The sequence below is a fragment of the Ambystoma mexicanum genome, chromosome 3p (assembly GCF_040938575.1).
Source record: "Ambystoma mexicanum isolate Mex_15411 chromosome 3p, UKY_AmexF1_1, whole genome shotgun sequence".
NCBI lineage: Eukaryota > Metazoa > Chordata > Amphibia > Caudata > Ambystomatidae > Ambystoma > Ambystoma mexicanum.
In genome coordinates this window covers 773,899,425-773,923,035 of record NC_090925.1, presented here as the reverse complement: position 1 = coordinate 773,923,035, position 23,611 = coordinate 773,899,425, and the positions used below count along the sequence as shown (strand labels likewise).

The 23,611-nt window shown below is 47.3% G+C and overlaps 1 protein-coding gene across 2 annotated transcripts in view; it reads right to left on the bottom strand.

Annotated features, from left to right (window-relative positions):
* LOC138580852 (integrin alpha-D-like) overlaps positions 1-23,611 on the bottom strand; it is a 750,488-nt gene that overhangs the window by 476,468 nt on the left and 250,409 nt on the right. The window lies entirely within an intron of this gene.

Sequence of the window (23,611 nt, the reverse complement as noted above, 5' to 3'; positions counted from 1 at the left end):
CTCCCTTTAAGATTCATGGGTAAAGTGTCTAGCATCCTCCTGTAACCTGTTCAGGATTAGTTCCAGATTATTATGTAGAAACCCCTATTCCTATATGTGAATCTTGATCCCCACATAAGTTAATGGTCCCAATGGTCCCTCATTGGTGTACAGAGGGCACCCTTCCGGGATTACATCAGCTCTGTCCTTCACCAAAACAAATACCGATTTGCTCCAGTTTATTCTAAGACCGCTATGTTCTCCAAAGTTCTTGTACCTTTGCTATGGCTCTAGGGCCCATGCATCTCAGGTCACCAAGATATATTAGTAGGTCACATGCATGCAATAAAATATGGTCTTCCCAGCCCCCTGGCGATACAAAGTCCATCTGGTTTTGGTCCGATCTGATTATCTCGGCCAGTGGTTCCATTGCAAAGAGAAACACCAAGGGAGACAATGGGCATCCCTGACTAGTTGTCCTTTGGAGGGAGAAGCTGTCAGACGTGAAACTGTTAACTCTGACCCTTGCCCGGGAATTTGCATATAGTAGTTTTACCCACGCCATATAATTACCCCCAATTCTGATCTTTTCCATCACTTCCCCAGAAGTTCCCACCTGACAGAGTTGTAGGCCTTTTTATGAATAAAGCACCATAATGGCATGTAGGCCTCACAGTTCTTCCATTTTAGCTGGCTCATTTTGCACCCTTCTTCAGGGACGTCAATTGGGGGTCACCTGGGGTCGCAATTGCAACCCCTGACAACTCCTGTGTGACCCCTAGCTCTGGCGCTGCCTCTGCGACCCCTGGGAATGGGTTGCAGAGGCAGAGAGAAACCAAAAGTAAAGAGGGTTCTCAGACAAGAGCTCTCTTTACATTTATTTCTTTTTGAAGTCAGTCTGACTTCAGAAAGAAATTATTTCCATTATGGATATCCATAATGGAAATAATTTCTTTTTGAAGTCATAATGACTTCAAAGAGGCCCCCCGTCCCACAGAACATGGTGGGGTCTATCTCCCCTGCTCTGCGCATGACAGGAACCATAGGTGGTTCCTTGCATGCGTGGGGCATGGGAGCCAGAGAGGCCTGCCTGCAGAGGAGTTCCTCGGATCATCAACGGATTCGGGAAAAGGTAAGAACTTGTTTTTTTTGTAAATGTGTGCGTTTTTGTGCATGAAAGGGTGTGTGTGTGTATATGTATGCATGTGTATTTGTATACTATGTAATGTCCGTGAGTGAGTGCATGATTTATAGGTGGCTCAGTGTGTGAGTGAAGGGTGGATGGGTGCATGTGTAAATGAACATATGAATGGTGTGTGAATGTATGTGCTTGTGTTCAATGCCTAGTGTAAGGGAGGTATGGTATCACAAGTATGACACTGACACAAAAGGTACAATTTGTAAAACCTTTATTCCATTTTTGGGGTTTGGAAAAACTCCTACTTTGCCCTATAGCTAGGATGGGAGTAGTCTCTACTATCAACTAATAAATAAAACAGTCCTAGTTGAGTCTGTAAAATCAAAATGGCCTACATTAACAAAACCTAATGCCTGCCCTATCTCTTGTACAAAAAGTGTGTAAAGAAGAACATGTAGGCAAAGGAAAATCAGTGTTAGAATATAAAGAATAAATGTGGCTGAGTCAGCTGTACTCCCCATGTTACACAGCACAGAGTAAGACAATATCCGTAGACAGGATGACACACTCTGGCCAGTTTCTCAAAACAAAGGCAGTTCAAAACATGGATCGCGGCCCACCTGGCCTTCCACATTAAAAGTCTCTCTTTCCAGCTTTCAGAACACAGCTTTCAAAATGCAGTTCAACAAAAAGTTCACGTCGGTCTATCTCAATCGGGCTCAGACCTCTCAAAGCAACAAGTTCACGAAAGTCTCCCTAGGTCGGGCTCGGACCTTTCAAACACAACAATTGCAGGGGTTCCCCTCCCCAAGTTTAATTCACACCGTTTAACGGTTCCCTTACCTAACTTTTAACACTTCCGGTCTCCCTCAGTCGGGCTCAGACCTTTTCCTTATGTCAAAGACTTTCGAATGTGCGTGGTTTTTGCTATAGATCTCCGCAGGACCACTTTGACTTTCCCATCAACTCACACTCTTTTGTTATTTGCCCCAGTGTTTCTTGCTCTGGGTAGTTCGATGTCATAAGCACAAAAGTTCAACATTTATCTTTTTACTTCCCCCATTTTCTCAGGGTTCCTTTTGATCACTTTGCTTCTTATGGTTCATTCACTTTATCGCTTCATAACCAAAACATTTCACCTTTCACAGAGACTTTCAAAGGGGCTACTTGCTTTTGCTGGGCCACTCTGCTACTGAGTATCGCTGTTTTCACAGCTATCAGTAATTCAAAGTTCACCACAGGTCTGCCTTCCTTTGTGTCTCATTCACACGCATGCAGCCTTCAATGTGCGATATACTGTTGCAACTTCAATCTTTGCTGAACACACACCAATCTTTCATGTCGGTCGCCAACTCACTGGCTGTGTGCATTCCTTTTTTTGTCTTTGCAGTTTTAATTCATGAGTTGCGGTTAATACCACAGGCTTAGCCTCGCCTCCCCATCTCTGCCGTTCACCCGGGAGTGTCGCTGGCGTCCTTGAAACACAATTCAGTCTTCTTATCTGGGATTTGGCCTTCTCCACGTGTCTTTCACTGCATTTTGGAAGCAACAACCTCGTACAGGGAACTGCTGGGGTTCTCTACCCTTTGCTCTCATACCTCTGTCCGTCACTCTGCTCCAATAGGTTCACCTTCGCCCCCTGGAAGATCTGCTCTTGCTCATGTTACACCTTGCTCAGAGTGTGTCTCTATGTTTCGTCATTTATCCATATAGGGTGACCTAATTGGTATCATATGTATGCCCTTAAAGTGAAGTGCCTGTCTTTGCCTGACCTCATTAGCGGGACATGTCCAATACGATATATAAGGGTTAGCCTCTTTACTCTCAGTCACCCTCTTCCTCTGTCCAGTGTTTGTGTGAAAAAGGGGGGGAGTGGAACATTGGAGGATTCAAGAAAATGGGATGGGTGAGGGTATGGGAAAGGGGGAAATACCGCGTCTCACCATCATTTGTCCCACCCCCACTCCCACTTCCCAAAGTCCCCTCATCCAGGTGATCGTCTCGCACTGGTCTGCCCCCAAGAACTGGATCCAAAAGTGATGGCCGTGTCCTGGCCACCTGGATGACAGGTCCCTGAGGACTAGCGCGTGAGACAACCTTTTGTTTCTCACACTAGATTTCTTACCAGTATTCTGCATTACCCCTAGTCCTACTCTTCCTCGTCCCAGTACTTGCTTATGAAGTACTTTGTCTCATACGTAAGGACTGGGACGACGAAGAGGGGCATAGAGGAAATGTTGGTCTAAGGAGCTAATTTTGGGGGTTTGAGGCTGAGAGTGGGAGGGAGAGGGGAAGTGTTGGGAGGATGGGGCAGGAGGGGGTGCACCATAACGTAATGGGCATCCATGATAAAGCAGTCTTGATCTATGTTATTAGTGGCTAGACTCGCATTTTGGTAAAGCATGCCTAGTTATTTCTTAATGTGGCATGACATTTATTTTTTACAGGGAATCTATGCTAATGTAAGTATGATAAGTGCTATTACCTGTCTAGACTGGCACTTGGGTGCAGCCAGTCTAGTCATTTCTTACTGTGGCATGACATTTTTACAGGGCAGCTATAATAAAGTAAGCATGATAAGTTTTATTACCTGTCCAGGCTGGCATTTGGGTGCACCCATTCTAATGATTTCTTACAGTGCCATGAAATTTTCCAGGGCATCTATAATAAAGTAAGCATGATAAGTGTTATTACCTGTCTAAACTGAAATTTGGGTACAGCCAATCCAGCCATCTTCTATTGCATCATGACATATTTTTCTGAGCATCTCTGATAAAACAATCATGATGAGTGTAGTTTACCTGGCTAGACTGTCATTTTGGTGCAGCCAGTCCTTACTGTGGCATTGTAGATTTGTTGGGACAGCTATGATAAAGTCAGCATGACAAGTGTTATGACGTGGTTAGACTGGCATTTTGGTGCTGCCAGTATAGGTATGTCTTACTGTGGCATGGCATGTTTTACTGTGCATCATCAAGGCTACAGCAAATATGATTGAGCGTTATTAAGTGTCTGGCCAAAATTGTGCAGCCAGTTTTGACATGTTTTCTTGTGGTGGCATTGCATTTTTTAATAGCAAAGCAGTATGATAGCTCAGCTGTAACGAAAGCACTATATAAATAACAAATCATTATCATTAATTAAAGTATTAATGGTCCTGTGCACTTAAAGTGACTTGCATCTATTGGATGTATGGAGGATGTATTATCGCAGCAATTGGCAATGTAGGAGATCTACTTTTCATATAATGACAATACATGAGATGCAGCTATAATTGTGTTCATAGCTTATCAAAAACGCTGACATCTTTTTTTATCACATACTTCAAAACTATTAGTTCATTACAAATGGCACTACAATACTTCAGACACAACCTTCTAAAACAAATATTACAGACATTAATTAATTCAACTACATACAAAATAATACATTTACTATGCACTCATCAGGGCCTCCCTGTCCAACCCCCAAGATTACATTTTCCACCTATCTGACAAATTGCTCCTTTCACTTCTTTACATTATGGTGGACTAATCAAGAAAAACATTTTCCCTCAACTTTTTGTGTATTGCTATCAAAATATTCACTAAAGCAATGGTCACGGAGATATCTATACAACAGTCTTTCCCACATCACCTCACTGTTTAAATGTTCTAATCTCCTTATGAACTTTCCCAGCCACATTTTCTTCAGCCCTAGTGTTGCCCTACAGCCTAGCGGGATTGGGGTTTGAAGCCTGTGACGGAAATATTCGATGGAAAAAGGCGGAATGTTATTTATTTATTTATTTATTTATTTATTTAAATTTATATAGCGCGCAAGCAGCCCAGGGGCATTGAGGCGCTGTTACTTGCAATAACTTAGTTACATGGTACATATGATAGCGATTGTTGACACATTATGAGTAGTACAGGAAATCATACTGTTGTTACAAATATTGCATTTGGGCGTAAATTACAAACCTAAATGATAAGTATTTGTGCTGATGTGTCGGTCCTTATGTGAAGAGGGTAGTTTTCAGTGTTTTGCGAAAGGTGGTGAGGGAGTCCTCGCCACGGATGGTGGGAGGTAGGGCATTCCAGAGGGTGGGCGCGAGGTAGGGGAAGTGAAAATTTTTCCCGAAAATAACTTTCGGTCGTTTCTCCCCTGAACATTTCCGACTTGACACCAGCCCCTCCCCCAATCCCCTACTTACCTTGCGGCGGCACAATTTGCTGTGTGCCGCCGACTCGCTGTGTCCCTGCGATGCCCTTTCCCTTTCACTTCTGTGATCGGGAATCTGCTCCACAAAGTCCTTTCCTTTTTTTTTTTTTTACTTTTTACGGGATCAGCTGCAGAGGGCACCCCGCAACCCCCACTCACAATATAGTGAACAAGGGAGCGGGGGACACCGCTGCATCCCCCGTAGCTCTTGCCATCGAATGGTAGATTTGCCGAAATTCAGTGAAATCTCCCTTTTGGGCTTTTTTTTGGTGGCTTTTTTGACGATTCTGTTCTAGCATTTCTGCCTCCCCAGGCTTTTTACAGAGCCGACAATTTCTTTCTTGCTAAGGGATCCCTTTTATGGGACACAACCCTTGTAGGGAACCTAGTAAGTTAAGGCTAAAGCTTATATAAATGTAACAAAAGCTTATATAAATGTAACAATATTATGGCCCTGGGAATCTCATCATGGAAGACTGAATTTCCTTATATTTCCTCAGGTGTGTGGTTAGCTCCCTTTGTAGTTTATAAAATGACATTCTCTGTATATCTTTCCCAATTTTACAATTTTCATTTTGTTGTACATCATCACCAGGCTTTCCATCAATGTACGTTTTCCTGAGTGCATTTCAGCAAGCATGAGGTCACAGCGCTCCCCAAAATTGCTCAATACTTTGTCATAATTATGGCTTAAAGATATATTCAAATCTTCAAATAGAGAACCCAAAGTTGGGACCAATATTTCCTCAGCCTATGTTTTACTTTTGTGTCTAACCCTATCATATCATGACCCCATCCGAGGTATATTAATTCAGCACCCTTCGTAAAATGTGGTTGGTATCTAAAATATTCTTGTCTGCTTCAGTACATATTTGGTATTTTAAAATGTTTACATTTATGTACTTATTTTTTTACACCTGCACGCAACATCCGGTAATGTCACCAGAGTTAAAGAGGAACTGATGCCATCCGGGTCAAAGGAAAAGTGACATCACATCCTGTGATGTGATTATGTCTGTGATGTCACTTCTGCTACCCCAGACATTTTGGTGAATCAATGTCCCTGCCCTTCTTATAAATTTTCTTGTAGCCCTCCCAGGGTCAAAGCTGCATTGATCTATGTGAATCAATCAGTTTATCACTTGAATCAGCCTATTTTCGTTCCACCGATCAACAACGAACTGTGCACTTTTAAAGTTAAAGAATACTTGCATTTAACCACCCTATCCACCCTATAGCAGTTACCAACTAAACTGAAATCTGTTCGGCTCTGCATTTAGGCTGTCAGGATGAGATTCCAGCCTAAATGTTTATAGCTGGTATCATCTTAGCCAAGGGAAGATGGAGGAGGTCCTGCTCAAGGGGAAGTCTCTACTCACAACTCACATTCTCCTGATTTTTGGAAAGCTTTTCAAGTTTTAATCTCAGGTTAAATGCTCAGACGTTATTGTTGACAAAGGTCCAGCCCATTTCCAAGGGATGCTACTTTAATATCCGGTGGCTGTGTAGGAGGTGTCCCTTTATGCCACTGGACACGTGTGCAGTTGTAGTAGGAGGCTTAGCAACCGTTCACTTGGACTACTGCAATGCACTGAATGCAATGCAATAGCAGACTTTAGGTGGCTCAAAACTGATTGGTTTCTATGTGTAGGAGAAGTGATTGTGCCCAAGCTACTTGGGGGAATCTACTCTGCTTCCAGTACAGAATTCATAATGGCAATAACGTATCACTTATTGTATAACACACAAATAGTAGCTATTCTGGAAATGCAGAATACCAGTCTGAGATGGCAAGAGCCAATACAGCCAGCTGGAACTAAACAAGCACTGTCAAAGCCAATAGTTTGGGCGTATGTCCACTGCATAATCTTCAAATGCATCCATGTCACAACTTATACCTACCTTAAGGATAACACCACACTATATATCCCAAGATGGAACCTTTGGTCTATCGCAGATCAGAGACTATTCATCCCTACGACTCTCAGATAAGGTAAGAGTTTCAGTTTGGGGCCCTGGCTTTGGAAAAATTGGCCTAATTGAGGTTGTCTAGTTTCATGCCCCTGTTGAAGAAGCATCTGTACAGCTAGGTGCCTAGTATGGGATTTAACGAATTTAAGATCAGCCACTATATAAATGTCCAAAATGAATGACCAACTGAGGGGAAAACATGAAAAGCAGTACAGGGTGAGCCCCTCCTTCTGCCCTTTCCTCCCACTTGGCTGTCAACATTCCCCTGTCCCAACCATTGACATATGTTGCACTATGCCCCCAATACGGTCACAGCTCCACTAGTTGTTTTTGGTACACTTCTGTCACTGCTTCCTGTTCTTTGCTTCTGTTCCTTCTGTTCCTTAAACTCTATTCCACCTGATCCTCTGTCTCCCTCTGCCTTGACCTAGTGCTCTGCACCTGTACTTTGTTTCTGCCTTCCCAGCTCAGTGTGTTTCGAGATTCCTGGGGAGCTGTAGCTCCCCCTTGCCAACAGCACCTTGGCCTAGCCTCATTAAATCAAGTCCGCTGATTTTTCTAGGGGAACACGCCTATGTTGTGGAGATCCGGCAGCACATTTTCTCAGTGTTTTTACCAGTGATACAGGTGAAGGCATGATCTGCACATTACTGACTTACAAGTAGATACCCCCAAAGAATGAACATGGAATCCCATGAGAAGGACACACCCAGGGAACACATGTATCTGGTGCCAGAGTAATGCACAGCTTGACAGATTAAGATGTCAGCAACTCAGGATGTGCTCCAGGGGTTCTGGGATGAACTATGGGTACTCTGGCTGGAACATGAAAACACCACTCTCAAGGAAACCCTGACCTCCTAACAGAGAACATACTGGCTTAAAACCAGTCTGCAAAGTGTGGCAGGTATCCCAGGAAGATGACCCCATTTTGCCATCTGCAAGGTGCACTACTTGTTCCGTTCCAGACATTTCTTAGATGCCAAAATTGGATAATCTTGAACAATATTACCAGTTGGAAATTTGCTTGGACTGAACTACCGACCTACCTGAAGCACTTCCAAATAGAAAACCAACCTATGCCAGCTCCTTCTACTCTTCCCTCTGGAGTTGGGTCTCTTCATGGATGAGGACAAAGAGCAGGCCAAGGATATTGCGCTGGTGCCTCTAGTTAATACAACAATGCTTCCTTCATAAAACTGGTGCCTTACTTGTATGTCCAAAATCTATGGAATTCAGGTTAGGGGTGATTGTTAGTACCCCAAAAGCTTCTTTTCCAGTTGTGTAAGAAACTGCTCTATTGGTCCTTGTTATCAGACAACATCAAGAAGGCATTGCCTTGGATGTGATTAAGACCCTGTCTTTCCAGTAGACCTGAGTCTGCCCTGGCTTGTGTAATAATAATCCTTACATCAGTGGGACTACTAGATCCCTGCAGTGGGACTACTAGATCCCTGATACTTGAATCAGGCAAACGCACCTAAATTTGTTTTGTTAAAACGGAACCAGCCTCAGGTCCTTTGGAGGATGATACTTTCAATACTGATCACTGGATTGACTCTACCAGTTCCTGCTGTTTAGCATAGCTCCCAAAATCTATTTGTATCAGCGAATGGACGTGCCTCTTTGGATTGGTGCCAGTTCTTGGAGAGGTAGGGTCTGTCGCTACCAGAAGCCACTATGTTCCCAGATGGTTATAGACTGGAGAACATGTGTGCCCTTGGAGCAGCATAACTGGTGTTTGTTACCGCAAATATAGGCAGTATCTTTGTGAGCGCTTCTGTGTTGCCGGGCACCACCCTAGTGTGGGTGTAAACGTTAGCACGCAGCTCAACATAGGCGTCCCGTTCCGACAGCCATGTTGGAATGGGCTAAACAGCTCAATGATGCAGTGCCACCTGTTCCACAAGGAACAGCGCTCGGGGGAGTGTCGTGAATGCATGACAGTTTGCAGAACGAGAACCTATTGCTCTGCCTACGCACTGTCACTATGACTCTGGATTCTGCCTCCACCTAGAATAAACTGCTCCATGGTTGGACCTATTCACTAAATTAAAGCAAATGGAAAGAACATGCAAAGAAATACCTAGAAAGAACATGCAACATTACCAGAATGAATCCTCTGAAGCAGGGTACACCATACCATGTCCCTGCCGAGCGTCCCCAATGTTTGTGCCCATGAAGAAGGGAACACTCAAGCTTTTCATCAATTATTAGAGCCTGAATGAGATTGCATGCAAGGGTCGGTACATGCTTCCTCTCATACATGGCATCCTGTGCACATTTAAAATCTTTACTGAACTGGACCCTTCATGGGGACTATCATTTGGTATGACTGAAGAGAGGAGGTGAGTGAAAGACACTTGTAGGGCACCCAGGAGGCATTGCAAATATCAAATGGTGCCCTTTGGTTGTGTAAATCTCCAGGATTCATTGATTCCATATTCGCTGATCCCATGAGTGTCTCTGGCTGTGTGCATCAAGATGTTATCCTCGTCTTCTGCCCCACTCTCGAAGGACACGAAAAACACGTATCTCTACTGCTGAAGAATCAACTATGTGCCAAGGATGAAAACTGTGCCTTTAGTGACCTCAAATGGTATTCCTGTGAGTAGATCACGCATTAATGGTCTTCATTTGAATCCCTGGAAAGTACAGGCAACATTCCATTGGATGAGCATGTACAATGTGAAATCTATGCAACTGTTATTGCCAACTACGCCCATCTTTCTGCTGAAATCTCTTCCCTGTTGCAAAAGACAAAGATGTCTTGTTGGGATTTAATAGCCACAAAAGTCTTCCAGGCTTTTGAGAAGGCATTCATTACTGCAACCGTGCTACAGCATCTGGCCTAGTCTTAACCGTTCAGTCTGGAAATGGTCCATCTGATCAGCCAATTAGGGACATTTCATTGAATTAGGACAAGAACACAAATCACAGTCTGATTGCTTGCCATTCTTGGAGGTTGACCCCAAATGAGTTGCTGCCAATTCTGGAGGGTGGTGAATTGTCTAAACTCCCCATTGTTACATGTGATGGAAGCAAGCCAACACGGACTGGGGTGGTCCAGCCACTGATTGGATGTCCCCCGAGAGATACAGTATCATGCCAACGGGTGTCTCGCTGCAGAGCTTTGGCCTGCAAGACTACATTTCCCAAGGGACTTGGCAGGACCTACTGTCAGAAAAGGAATCAGAAGAACAATCGGCAATGGGAAAAGAACAGCTGTTCTGCAAAGCAGCTGAGTTTGGCAGTTTAGAAGAAAGTGAAGACATTTTGCCATGAGACGCGTGAGGGTGTGCTGACTTACAGACCCGGAACTCTGACACACCCAATGTGGTTCCTGTCAGACCAGAGCAGAGGAGGTGAGGAGCAAAGCAGAACTGCTCTCCATCACTGCCAGTTTGACTGTTCCCTTCCTGCCAACTACAGGCGAATCAGTCTTATCCACGGCCTGGCCAAGGTCTATGGGACGATCTTTTTTAAATCGTCTTGAAAAATAGGTCCAAGATTGGCAAATAATATCAGATTTGCAAGCAGGATTCATGTGGGAAATGGCCACCATAGTCCAATCTTTTTCTCTTTTTCTTATCCTAACCAAATTTGTAATCTTAAAAAGGAAACCTTTATATTTGGTTTTTATTGATTTTAAAACAACATTCGTCTCACTGAGCCTAAATGTATTGTGGTAATTTTTAACCAATTTACAAATTCCCCCATATATAATTGCCCTAATCCAAAGATGAGATGAACTTAATATGATAGTAGTGAGATTCGGGCAATGGAGAGGTGACTGATCCGTTCCCAGTACCTAGTGGGGTCCGTCAAGGTTGCGTACTTGCACCACTGCTTTTTTTTTTTTAAATATGTTTATTTTAAACCAAGGCAGGACAGTTTACATATCACATTGTATAAGGATAATACACCAATATTTTACTTTCTCGCTCATGTTCACCCCCCCTCTACCCCCCTCCCTTGGAGCTCCTCTCTCTCTCCTCGTCCCCAGACCCCACATGGCTGGCCCTCCGTGGGTCCCATCCCTCAGGTTGGCCCTTGCTCTCTTAGAGTCCATTGCGCGCTGAGGGGTTTAAATGTTAAGGCGGGGAAATGTTGATCGTACTCCAGTACTGGGGCCCATATGATCTGGAAGCGGTGGAGGATGCCTGCCCTTGCCGCGGTCACCTTCTCCGCTATCAGGATGTCCCAAAGTTTGCCCCACCAGTGGGCCATGCACGGGCCATCCGGGAACTTCCAGAAGCGGGCTAGTACGGTTTTGCCAGCCAGGAGGCCTTGTGTCACTAGTTTCGCTCTGTTCCCAGAGCGAGGATACACTCCCGGTGTCGGGACCCCCAGTAGGACCGTCTCGGGCTCCAATGGGAGGGAAGCCCCCGTGATGTGGTTGATTGTCGCCAGGCACTGTTCCCAGAATCGCTGGATCTTGGGGCAACTCCACCACATGTGAAAGAAGGAGCCCAGCTGGGAGCATCCCCTCCAGCAGGAAGGGTCCACCCGGGGGTTCATATGGTGTAGCTTAAGGGGGGGGTAGTACCATCGAAGTAGTAGCTTGTATGCGCATTCCTTATTGGTCACGCAGGTGGATGAAAAGTGGGTGCGGGTCCAAATGTCCACCCAGGTCTGGTCCTCGATGGGGTGACCCAGGTCGGCCTCCCATTGGGCCATGGCTTGTGTCCGTACGTTCAGGAAGTCGCTCAAGAAGCGTCCGTACAGGGATGAAATCCTACCCTGGCCTGGCAGATCCTTCAGCGTTAACTCCAGAGCGGTAAGAGGGCGAAGCGCCGCCCGGAGGGTCTGGGGGTGAGAGCACCAGTGACGGAATTGGGTGTATGTGAACCTATCCCTTTCTTGGAGTTGAAACATCATCTTGCATTGTTCGAAGGTGAGTGGCACGTTCCCGGCATATAGTTGCTCCAGGGTCTCTAGGCCTCCATTGATCCAGTTCTGAAAGTTTCGGGGGTTTGACCTCGGGGAGAAGTTTGGGTTGTGGAAAATAGGGGAGAGAGGGCCTTGTCCTCTTGAGATGCCTTTTAGTTTCAGGGCCCAGTCCCATGTGATCAGCGTATGTTTGGTGGTTAGAAGGAGTGTCTTCCAGTGATCTCTCAGAGGGGCCTGGATGTGTGGAAGGAATCGCAGAGGGAGCGGTAATTGGGCTTGCTCTAGTTCTACTCATCTACGGTGGTCCAAGAGGGTTTGCCAGGCGTGGATGTGTGCCAGCTGTGCTGCCGCCCTGTAGGCCTGAAGGTCGGGAACCCTCAGAACCCGCAGCCTTGCACTCCCCAGTAGGGTTCTGAGGGGGATCCTGGCTTTCTTGCCTCTCCAGATGAACCTGAGCATCTTCCTTTGTAGGTCCTGGAGCGCCTGCCTCGAGATGGCCACCGCAAGGGCGGAGCAGGCATATAGGAATCGCGGAAGCAGGTTCATTTTTGAGCCCGTGATCCGCCCCATTAAAGAGATCTCCTGGGTGGACCAGCGCTTCAGGTCTCCCTCCAATTCACTGAATAATCTGGGGAAGTTCGCCTGGTATGTGTCCTTTGGGTTCGCTGGGATCTGGACACCCAAGTAGGGGATAGCTCGTTTCTTCCATCTGATCGGGCATAGCCTGTATAATGCCTCCTGATCCTCCTGGCGAAGGCCCACGCCGAGGCCCACTGACTTAGGGAAATTAACCGCGAAACCGGTGACCCATCCGAAGCTGGCTATTTCCTCCAGGGCGTGTTTGGCTGAGTCCTTGGGATTTGAGAGAGTCAGCAGAACATCGTCGGCGTAGAGCGCGATTTTATGTTGGGAGAGCCCTACCTGGGGACCCTTAATAGACTCATTCCGTCTGATTCTTTGGGCAAATGGCTCCATCGTTAGTGTGAAGAGGAGGGGGGATAAAGGGCAGCCTTGTCTTGTTCCACAGGACATGGGGATCGGAGGTGACAGGGAGCCATTGATCCTCAGGAGGGTTTTGGGGGATGCGTAATTGGCCATCACCATGGATTGGAAGGTTGGGCCAAAGCCAAAGGCCCCCAGGTTGAGCTTCATAAATGTCCAGTCAACTCTATCGAAGGCCTTGGTGTCGTCCAAGGCCATCAGTGCGATGCCCTGGGCGGACCGGTGGGTGATGTCAACCAGGTTCAGGGTTCTTCTGATATTATCTCCGGCCGCTCTGTTCCGAATGAAGCCCGTTTGGTCAGGATGGATGAGAGTCGGTAGGATGTGGGAACGCCGGTTGGCTAGGATCTTGGAATAGAGGCTCGCGTCAATGTTTAGCAAGGCAATTGGCCTATATGAGGCCGGATCCCTGGGGTCCCTCCCATGCTTAGGGAGGAGGATAGTTGTGGACTCCTGCATCGATGGTGTCACTGACCCAGTTTCCTTGAATGAATTAAAGAGTGTGACCATAGAGGGGATTAGCTGGGGTTTGAATATCTTGTAGAATCTTGATGTGAAGCCATCTGGGCCCGGGGCCTGAGTTCTGAGGGCTTTAATGGCTTCATCGACCTCTTTGTCCGTTATTGGGGCTTCAAGGATGTCCCTTGTTGCTGTAGGCAAGCGTGGTAGGGCCGCCCCTCGTAGGTATTCCTCTTGGTGAGGCTAGTCCCGCGGAGGCGCCGTCATTACTTGAGTCAGGTGGTCCACTGCCAACCGCTGTTTCTCTAGTTCGCCGTAGTGTGTCCTACCCTGCTGGTCTCGGAGCCCCACGATGGTATTGACTCGTCTTGTTTTGGCCAGTTTGGCTACTAGGAGCTTATTAGCTTTGTTACTCTTGGCGTAATAGAATTGTCTGGTCTTGGCCATCAACTGTGCAGTATGATCAGCGTAGTGGGCCTCCAGATTCTTTCTGTCTATACGGACGGCTCGATGAGATTTGGGAGTCCACCCCATCTTTTTCTGGGCCTCTTCCGCCGATTGCAGGTTTTGTTCAAGGGTTTGCCGAGTCTGTCGGCGATGGTGATGGAAAGCCACCCCTTGGGCTATCAGGGCTCCCCTGATCACTGCTTTCATCGCGTCCCAATTATTTGCAAGGGAAGTGTCCAAAGCAGGGTTGTCCTCGAAGAAGTTTTTAATTATGGTTGCGATCTTATCCCTGGCCAGCATATCGTGAAGGATGGGGTCATCTAGTGACCATCTGCGTGTGGGGTCGGATCTGGGGTCCTGGGTTTGAAGCTCCATGGTTATCGGTGCATGGTCTGACAGAATGATGGAGCCGATGGCGACATCTTTGGCTGCGGAGAGGGTTTGGGGCGAGGTCAAGAGGAGATCTATCCTCGAGAAGGTTCGGTGGACATGGGAGAAAAATGAGAAGTCCTTCTCGTTGGGGTGAAGCACCCGCCACGCATCCACCACATCCAGCGTTCTAAATAGGCGTAGGAGGCTGAGGGCTATGGCGAAATCGTCCAGGGCCGGAGGGTGAGATTTATTCTTGGTGGGGTCCGGAACTCCGTTGAAGTCCCCCCCTAGAATCGTCTGGCCTTCTGTGAAGCCCAAGAAGGCAGAACCCAGGGAATCGTAGAAGCTTGCTTGTCTTGAATTGGGCGCATATACCGAGACAAAGGTGTATAGATCCCCCAACAGGAGGCACTTTACTGCCATGAAGCGACCCTCTGGGCATGATCTTGAGTCCAAGATCTGGGGGTTAAGGCCCTTCCTGAAGAGGATCGCTGTGCCCCCCTTCTTGGATACCCCGGAGGCGAGGAATTGCAGTGGGTATAGGGGTGATCGAAGACGCCCAAAGTCCACTGGGAGGAGGTGAGTCTCTTGTAGCATTGCCACTCTGGCTTCCTCATCCTGCAGTTTCTGGAGGATAGAGTTCCGCTTAGCAGGGGAGTTCTGCCCATTAACGTTAAGCGAGAGGCATTGTAGGGTTCGGGCTTCTTGTGTCGAAATCCCCGCTGTGTTGAGTTGGGGTGCGAGGGGGTTGGGGGGTAGGTCGTCAGATGCCATCATTGGTGTTGGGTAGGATTGAGATGTCCTGCTCTTAGGGTTTTAACAGGAGCCCCTAACGGGGGGCTAACTTTTTAACTGGTGGGGAGGTCGACATTGTGAGTGCGGCCTTCCCCATGGCCAACGGGGCCAGTTGCAACAGTAGAGTGACTTGGATTTCCAAGGACATGAAGGTGGAACGAACCTTGGAATGGGCATGCGCCGTATGTGAAGCCCGCCGGATCATGCTGTGGCAACCCAGGGTTGCTTCAGAGAGAGCGAGTCGTTGAATAGGGTACCAAGGCCCCTAACTTAGTCATTCAGCCGTGGTTCCCGTTATCTGCTTGTGTGTCTTTCATCTCCTTCCGCCATGCGGGCCGTTTGGGCTGCGGGGCGGGGGAGAACTCCTGGTTATCTGTCACCTCCAGAGACGACGGGGCGGACCCCGTGGGGGAGGAGGGGTTCATGATTTTGTTGGCGTCTTCTAGGTGGGCTATTCTCCATAGAGTGCCATCGAATGAGAATTGGAGGGCTGTTGGAAAGAGCCACCTGTATCGGACCTGGCGTTCCTGAAGGAAGAGGTTTAGAGGACGAAGAGCTTTCCGCTTCTGAAGGGTTAGGAGAGAGAGGTCTTGGTAGATCTGAAGGCGTGAGCCTAAGTAGGTGAGCTCATCCGTTGATCGGCTGATGGCCGATATGGATTCTTTAGTCTCGTAGAAGTGGACCCTAGTGATGACATCTGGTGGTGGGTCTGTTTCCACCCCACGGCGAGGGCAGAGCCTGTGGGTGCGGTCCAGCAATAGAAGGTGCTTGTCCCTATCCAGGAGGAGGGCCTGGAAAAAATCCCCAACGTATTCCGACAGTTGGTTGTCCGGGACCGAGGAGGGAGCCCCTCGGATTCAGAGGTTATTGCGTCGGGCCCTGTTCTCCAAGTCCTCTTGTTTGTACTCCAAGATTTCACATCTGTGCTGAAGGGCTCTAATTGATTGCTGGACTTCGCCCAGCGTTGTTGTGTGGTCCTGCGTGTGGTCCTCGACCTCTCCCAGTCTCTGCTCCACCTCAGAGACTCTGTTGTTCGTCTGTTCCACGTTGGTGGATAGTTCTGTCATGCAGGCTCTGAATTCCGCTTTAATATCCGCCATAAATGCTAGGAGGTCACCCCTGGTGGCCGGGGGATCCCCCTCCTTTTGCTGGTCTTGCATGGCGGGTCCGGCGGTATCGGGCTTCCTTCCCTTATCGGAGGCTGTCAGCATGGTGGCAATGTCCGCATTTTTGGTGACTTTGGCTTGTTTGGACATGTTGCCTGGAGAGAGGTGGGAGCTGGGTGTAGGCGGCGAGGTTGAACTCTGGTTTATATTCAGCTCGATCAGCCTAATGTCTTGTCTTAAGGGAGTTGGCCCAAGGCGGGGGGGCACCAGGTCTGCAGACCGCCCAGAGGCTGCCCGTAGAGTTTAGGGGAGCAAAGTGGGCCGGGGCGCCCCAGGAAGTAGAGTTAGGAGGAGAGTGGGACCTCACGGGGCCACCACTGGGTCCCCTCCGCCCGGAATTCTGAGTGCTGGCTTCAAGGAGGGCCCGGGGCCATTCCCCAGCAGGCTGGTGTGTGTTCCGGGTCAGATGGTCGTGGCTTCCCCCAGGCGCGGGGGGGGGGTCCGATGTAGAAAAGCTGGGAAGGAGCTGGCACTGGATGGGGCTCCTCGGATTAGTCCAGTGTTGGTGTAGGGCCCCTCAGGTCGCTGACTGAGTCCCCCACCCGGGCCGCCTCCCGAGAGGAGGCATCCGATGGGAGGGTGATGCCGGGAAGGCTCAACGTCGATGGCTTGGGCCCCCGAGCGGGGCAGCACCCGGGGGGGGGGAAGCTGGGATCCCACGGCACGGGGCCAAGGGCAGAATGGGCCGGAGCGCCTCTGGTGTTGGGCCTGCGGGTCTGCAGCTGCTGGTGCAGGCGGAGCCTCCCAGCGCGGGGCAACACAGTCGGGGGAGGATTGCAGGAGGAGGTGCCCGAAGAGCCGGCTTCCCCGACCCCTGCGGCGGGGTCTTAGGTGAGTAGCGGCGTGTCCCCTACCTTAGGCGTGGACCCCCGAGCGGGCAGCGGGGGTCGCGCCTCGAGCTGTCCTTGGCGTCTGGGCGAATGGTGAAGAGCGGGCCCCGCATCGGGGCGAAGGGTGGACGTCTCTCCCCCCGCGCCAGAGACGAGTACTTCGGTGCTTGATAGGAGCGTGGGGGGGGCCCTCCCGTATTGGGCCGCCCCCGAAGGTCTCAGCGCCGACTTCGGAGTTGTGGTACGAGAGCGCCCGCTATCGTGGGGAGTCGGAGTCCTGCGCCGTGCGGAGACAGCAGCCCAGCCGGGTCCCTGGGGAGCGTTATGCTCCGATTTTTGGAGAATCGCCGCACCTGATGTTCCGATGGCCCCCGGTGTTACTGGGGGCTCGGTGGGATCTCGGGAACTCGCATTATGGGCTGATATGGCAGGCTTCACACGGGAGGCTTCATCGGAGCAGCCACATCGATGGCGCTCCAAGCCACGCCCCCGCACCACTGCTTTTTTAAAACTTTATATTAATCATTGGGCATTCAAAATTACTAATTACACTCTTGATGCCCCCAAGATAGATAACAAAAAATCAGCATCCTTTTATATGCCAATTATGCTATTCTTATCTCCAAGACAAACGGCGGGTCTGCAAAAACAGGTATGTATTGTGGTGGAGTTTTGCAAAGAAAGTGGCCTTTCTGTAAATAAGCAAAACACGATGGTGATGTCCTGTCATCCCTCCAGTAAGAACAAGGCTAAAATTTGCTGAGATGGTGAACTTCTTCAGGAGGTCAAACTTTACGACTACCTAAGCATTCGATTCGAAAGTGATATTGAAATGGGAAGCACCGCGATCCAAGAATGAATTGCCTTGATACGTGGTTCTAACACCTTCTGTACCCTAAACCAACACCTGGGCAGCCGTTCCCCTCTGGCAGCTCTTAAGGTTCACAAAGCCCAACCAGAATAAGCTGCACTTTATGGGAGTGAGTTTTGGAGAACAGAGGGACTACATAGACTAGCCAGAGCAGAAATGAAGTTTATGAAGCGTATCTTTGGCTTACCTACAAGTACCCCGACGGTCTCACTGGGCATAGAAACTGGGCTGAAACCCTTGGTTTCTGTAGCTAATGTAAACCCCTCTTTTACTAGCTATGCCTTCATAGGGTTGCCAGGCTAAATTAAATCAAAGAAACGTTGTGGGATATCAGGAAGATCCCAGGAGGCACATCCTGGTGTTGGCATCACCACTCATCATCCTTGTTAAAAAGATAAACTCTTCTTACCTCCTTGAGAAAGATTTCTCCATCACTGAAGACACTTAAAAATACATCGAAAGCAAGCTTGGCATATTGCATATAGAAACAGTAAAGCTAAAATATGTTTCTCAGTCAAGTTTCCCTGGTTTAATTACACATACAGCAGACCTAATGCCTGAAGGATACTTGAATGACATTTACCCCGTGTTCAATAGAGTACTGTATATTCTGTTTCGCTTAAATATTTTCCCAGTGACTAACTGCACTTAGGTCCCCAAGCACTTCGAAAAATTGCCCCTTTTGTCCACTGGTGATTGAATCCACAACCCTTTGTCTGTTGGACTGTCCTAAATATTTAGAAATACGTAAATAATGGATTCCCCTGGTCTTGTGTTAGTTATGTGCCAAATGACATGCAATAAAGAAAGGTGTGTTTAGAGTTTCAAGTTTCTTGTGCATGGCCTGGCGAAGGAGATCCAAAGCATTAACTCAATAATCTGCTATAAACCAAATATGACGCTGTCCTCATCTGGAATCCTTTTATTATCAGTTTTAATTGCTGTCTTTTCTGTCGCGATGAAGTATGCAATTAGACATTTTTTTGTATTGTTTTATTTGATTTTATGGAATGTATTTAATAGGTGGTGTTACTGCACCTACATTGAATATATATTAATGTGTTGGATGATGTCTGCCCTTGTACTTTTATGGGCTAGTTCACGAAACAAAGTACTGATCGATCGATTGATACTAATACAACTGTAATGATGGTTGTTAAAACCAGTTCAGAGAATAACCAATCATCTGTGAGTACTTGAATGACAATGAAGAATAGCCAATCTGAAGTGAGATTGGAAGCCGAACCCCAGTCCTGGGTGTGTAAAGGAAACCGGGCAAAACCAGAAGACGAGAGGCTCCTGGAGGCTACTGACATCCCTAACAGCACTCCTTTCCTATAACAATCGATTCCTGTGGAGAGGAACCAAAGGATGACTGCAACCTGGAGGAAGACGAGTGTGCTCTTAAGTAGAATGGAAACAAGCATGCGCAACACAGTCCTGGCTTGGAGACGCTGGAGGGAGAAGATATCCTGAGTGTGTGCTTAACTGCTGCCCACCTTAAAGGGAATGGGAAATCCAAAGCCAGGGCCATCCACCAGCAACCTTGAAGTAATAGAGGGAGAGCCGGAATCCACTGCTGGAGGGTGTTACAATATTGACTGCCTGACAAGGACCCTAATGGCGGTGGTGGTGATAAATGCCTGAGCACATATGAACCTTCAATGGACCTTTATGCCTGGGCGCAATGTGGACGCAGGAGGCATGTACAAGCATGATGAGCCCTGTTGTGTGTGGCAAAAAGTAGACCCAGCCTTGCATGGCTCCAATAGATGCATCGCAGGGATTTTGTGAGCCCACAACAGTAGCAGTATGTGTCAATGAAACAGATGTGTCGGGGGAGAAAATACAACAATATACCTAAATGTCCTACTCAAGTACAATAGTGAACAGTTGAAATGATTAGAAACCTCATGTAAACAATGCCTGAAAGCTGCCTTTTGGTGACTGCACATTTCCTGCCCAAAACTTAGAGGTCAAGAGGAACGGAATTCAGTGAATTGAACAGGAGAAAGAAAATGGGGGAATACTGACAACTCCGTGATATCATACAATCGGTAAGGAGGGGTAGATCGAGAAAGGGAAAAAACGAACATAGAGAAAGATGAGTAATGTGACCAAGGAAAGGGTGTATATGATTTTATGCGGCTGCTACATGGAAGCATAAGGTGGCTCAGTTGGCGGCCCTGTCTTCTGACAATGGTGAGCTACCCGCGTAATCAGATCTTTGAACCTGATCCTTTAGTCTTCGATCGATCTTTAAATCGAGATGACTCAATGGCAGGAGAAGTACCAATAGCCCAAGCGTGGTTTTATGTTCCTGAGGTGGAGTCTTGAGCCAGAGTCTCTGTGCTGAATTTAGAGGCGTGGCAAAGCCCGAGCAAATGGCAATCATCTTTTCACTCTACTCTCACCCACATATCCCCTTTCAGCAAACAAGTTACCTAAATATATCTACAGATTTTGGTTTCTATCACATTTGATCTTACAATCCTCCTGAGCTGTTGCGGCTATTAGAGGGCAAGGTGTGCAAACCTTTTAGAAATTTTATTTTCAGTTATTTTGCCGGCTACATAGTCCAGTAACACAATGTCGCCCAGTAGTAAAATTGAAACACGATGTAGTTTCAGTTGAACATTGTCAGATTTCCGGTAATCAATCTATTCTTGTTACTTTGTAACAATTGCTGCATAGCAGCAAACATTCATTATAAAATGGCTGCCGACAGGAGTCAAGTTGAGTGCTCATTGTGGGACTACTTTACATAGTAACGTTTATCCTACTTTAAAAGAAGTTTATTCCAAGTTTTACAAGTAAAACAGTGCGCCATGCCACTGCCTTATTAAACAAGGCAGAGAGTGGGTCTCCCATCTGGTGTCGCTCTATGTGAGGATGCATAACGTCAGGGTTGTGGGGGTCATTGCTTTTCTCTATTGGCCTTTGCCCATTTCCATTGGCACTCAAAGTGATTCCACAGAGAGAAGTTATCAGGAAGCCCTGTATGCAAAGACTGGTCTTCCTCGAGAGGTGAGCGAGGCATTCATTGGTTGTGATCCACCAGCTAGAACAAGGATAGGGAATATCATCTGGTTAGACAAGGTATTTAGCGAATTCCATAACATATTGCTAAGATTCTATTTGAATGGGGCTCCGATGTGGATAGTTGCCTGTTGGTGGAGGTCTATCAATTTCTTTAGGAGTCAATCAGGGAAAGTGTGAGGAACAGCCCAAAAGGAAAACCTGTGATCAAAGAAAACCATCATTTTTCTGGAGTGGGAACTGGGTAGGCTAATGGAGAACTAACTAGCCTTTGGAGGGAGCATACACACGTTATTGGGGTGATCTGCAGAGACTGGGAAAAGGCAGCTATGATTAAACCAGAAAAGATTAAAGAGGCCAAACATAAACATAAGGAGGTTCTGAGGTATCAGGTGTCTTATAGATGTGGAAAACATTCTCAAGCAATGACTTATAACTTACAGACAAAAACCTTTTTGGACATTAGAGTATGGTGACCTTGTGCTAGTAGGAGTCAAACTGTCAACATTCCAGAGCTTAGATGGCTTGGAAATATCATGCTCATGTAGGGGGTTATTTTGTATGGTATAAATCAAGATGTAAAAGGATAGTTCTGTTGCAACGCGTGGGTTATGGAAACAAGACCATGCTGAGGAAACACGGGTTCGAATCCCGAATCCGTGCATGAAAAAAGTGAGTGTGTTATAAATAACCTGCACACCCACAATTCAATGAAACTAGCATCTAGATACCTACGGGTTGGTATCCAGTTAATATATCTAAAACTTTTTTTTGGATGCCATTTCGTTGAAAAAAATGTTGCCGGAAGTTTTTTTAATGTATTTTTATTATGTTATAAGTTTTTATTAGTTTAGCTAGTAAAAAAAAAAAGAGTAAATAAAAAATAAACGGGGTTTGGGGGAACCCACCCATTAAAAAAAAAAAAAGAAAATTGAAAAAAATGTTTTCGCCATTTTGGCTTCGACAAAATGGCATTCGAAAAAATGACATTCGAAATACTGCAAATAAATGCACATTAAATAAATAGTGTAATACTTGTACACCTTGATTTACCGTTCAGGCCCATTTTCAATTATTATAAGGTGGAGCAGGAGCACAAAGGGGAGTTAGCATTGCAGCCATGGTGACCTCCTCTGTCTGGAATGTATTATTCGCTTTGGGCCTGCAGGAGATTTTCATGCAGGCGCAAAACAAATTGTGTCCTATGGAATATGGCCCCCTCTGGCACCTGATGAAAGTAGGAGGATTCCATAAGCACAGATTGTAAATTCCTTCTACAAAGTATAATTTACAGGCGGCATTTCATTTTTTCAAGCCCGACAGTAAAACTGAAGAGTAAAGGCAAAGTGTTTTTCCTGCTTGCATGCAGGAGGGCCAACAGCATGTAAGTGATAATGTTGCTGATCCCTTGCATTCAATTACCACTTAATATAAAATGACTGCCATACACTCGGAACGTTAAGAAAAAACAGTGTGCAGTCTCAGCGCTATTTGGTGGCAGGGACCTATACGCTTGCACTTTGGCGTGCACAGATCCCCACCGCCCAATTGTGGCTCTTTGCACGGTGGAGTGCAAAAGTGCAGGACAAAAGGTGGCAAACCACCATGTCAGACAGTGTTTAACTATAGATGTGAGTGCTCAAGCAGCATTTACTTAATTCGCACTGCAGAGTGCAAATGTGAAGGGCAAAAGGCGGTGTACGCGCTTGTACGCCGCCTTTTTGCCCTTTACATTGCACCCTGCAGTGCAAATGACGAAAATGTAGTGTCTGGGACCTGCATGTGCCTCAGTGCAAATGCACCATGTCCCTGCCATCAAATTACGACTAGGAGCAAAATGGGCTCCACCCCCTCCGGGTTGACAATGGGCCTCATTACGAGTTTGGAGGTAGCCATGCCGTTTTTAGCAGCATGGCTACCCCCAAACTCGGGTCCGGATCCCGAAAAATGGGAATTACCGGGCCATTCCGACCTTTGCGGGCCCGCTAATTCCCATTCGCGGGACCCGGACCCGGTACATCCCCATTCCCATTTGAGCGCCCATAGGGCTCAACGTTAATGACGGGTCCGTTGTTAGCATCCTGTTCTGCTAGCGGGTGCCGCTCTGCACGTCTGGTCTGGCCAGGCGTACAGAGCGGGACCCGCTGCAGAACTCGTAATGTGGCGGCCCGGTATGAACGGTGCCGGTCTCTTACCGGCACCGTTCATACCGTGGCCGTCACAGTCGTAATAAGGCCCACTGTGTGAAGTAATTTATTCAAACCTTCCAATGTTACCAGACCAGGGATTTGTCCAATAAAGGTCAAATATATTCCCAACATGTTGCCTTTTAGGGAGATTTCTAAAATATTAATCGGGCGGTTTGTCATCATTCCAAAAAAGGGCACAGAACTCACTACGCCGTAACGTGCACTCATTTGACACCTTAGTGATCCTCTCTCCTTAG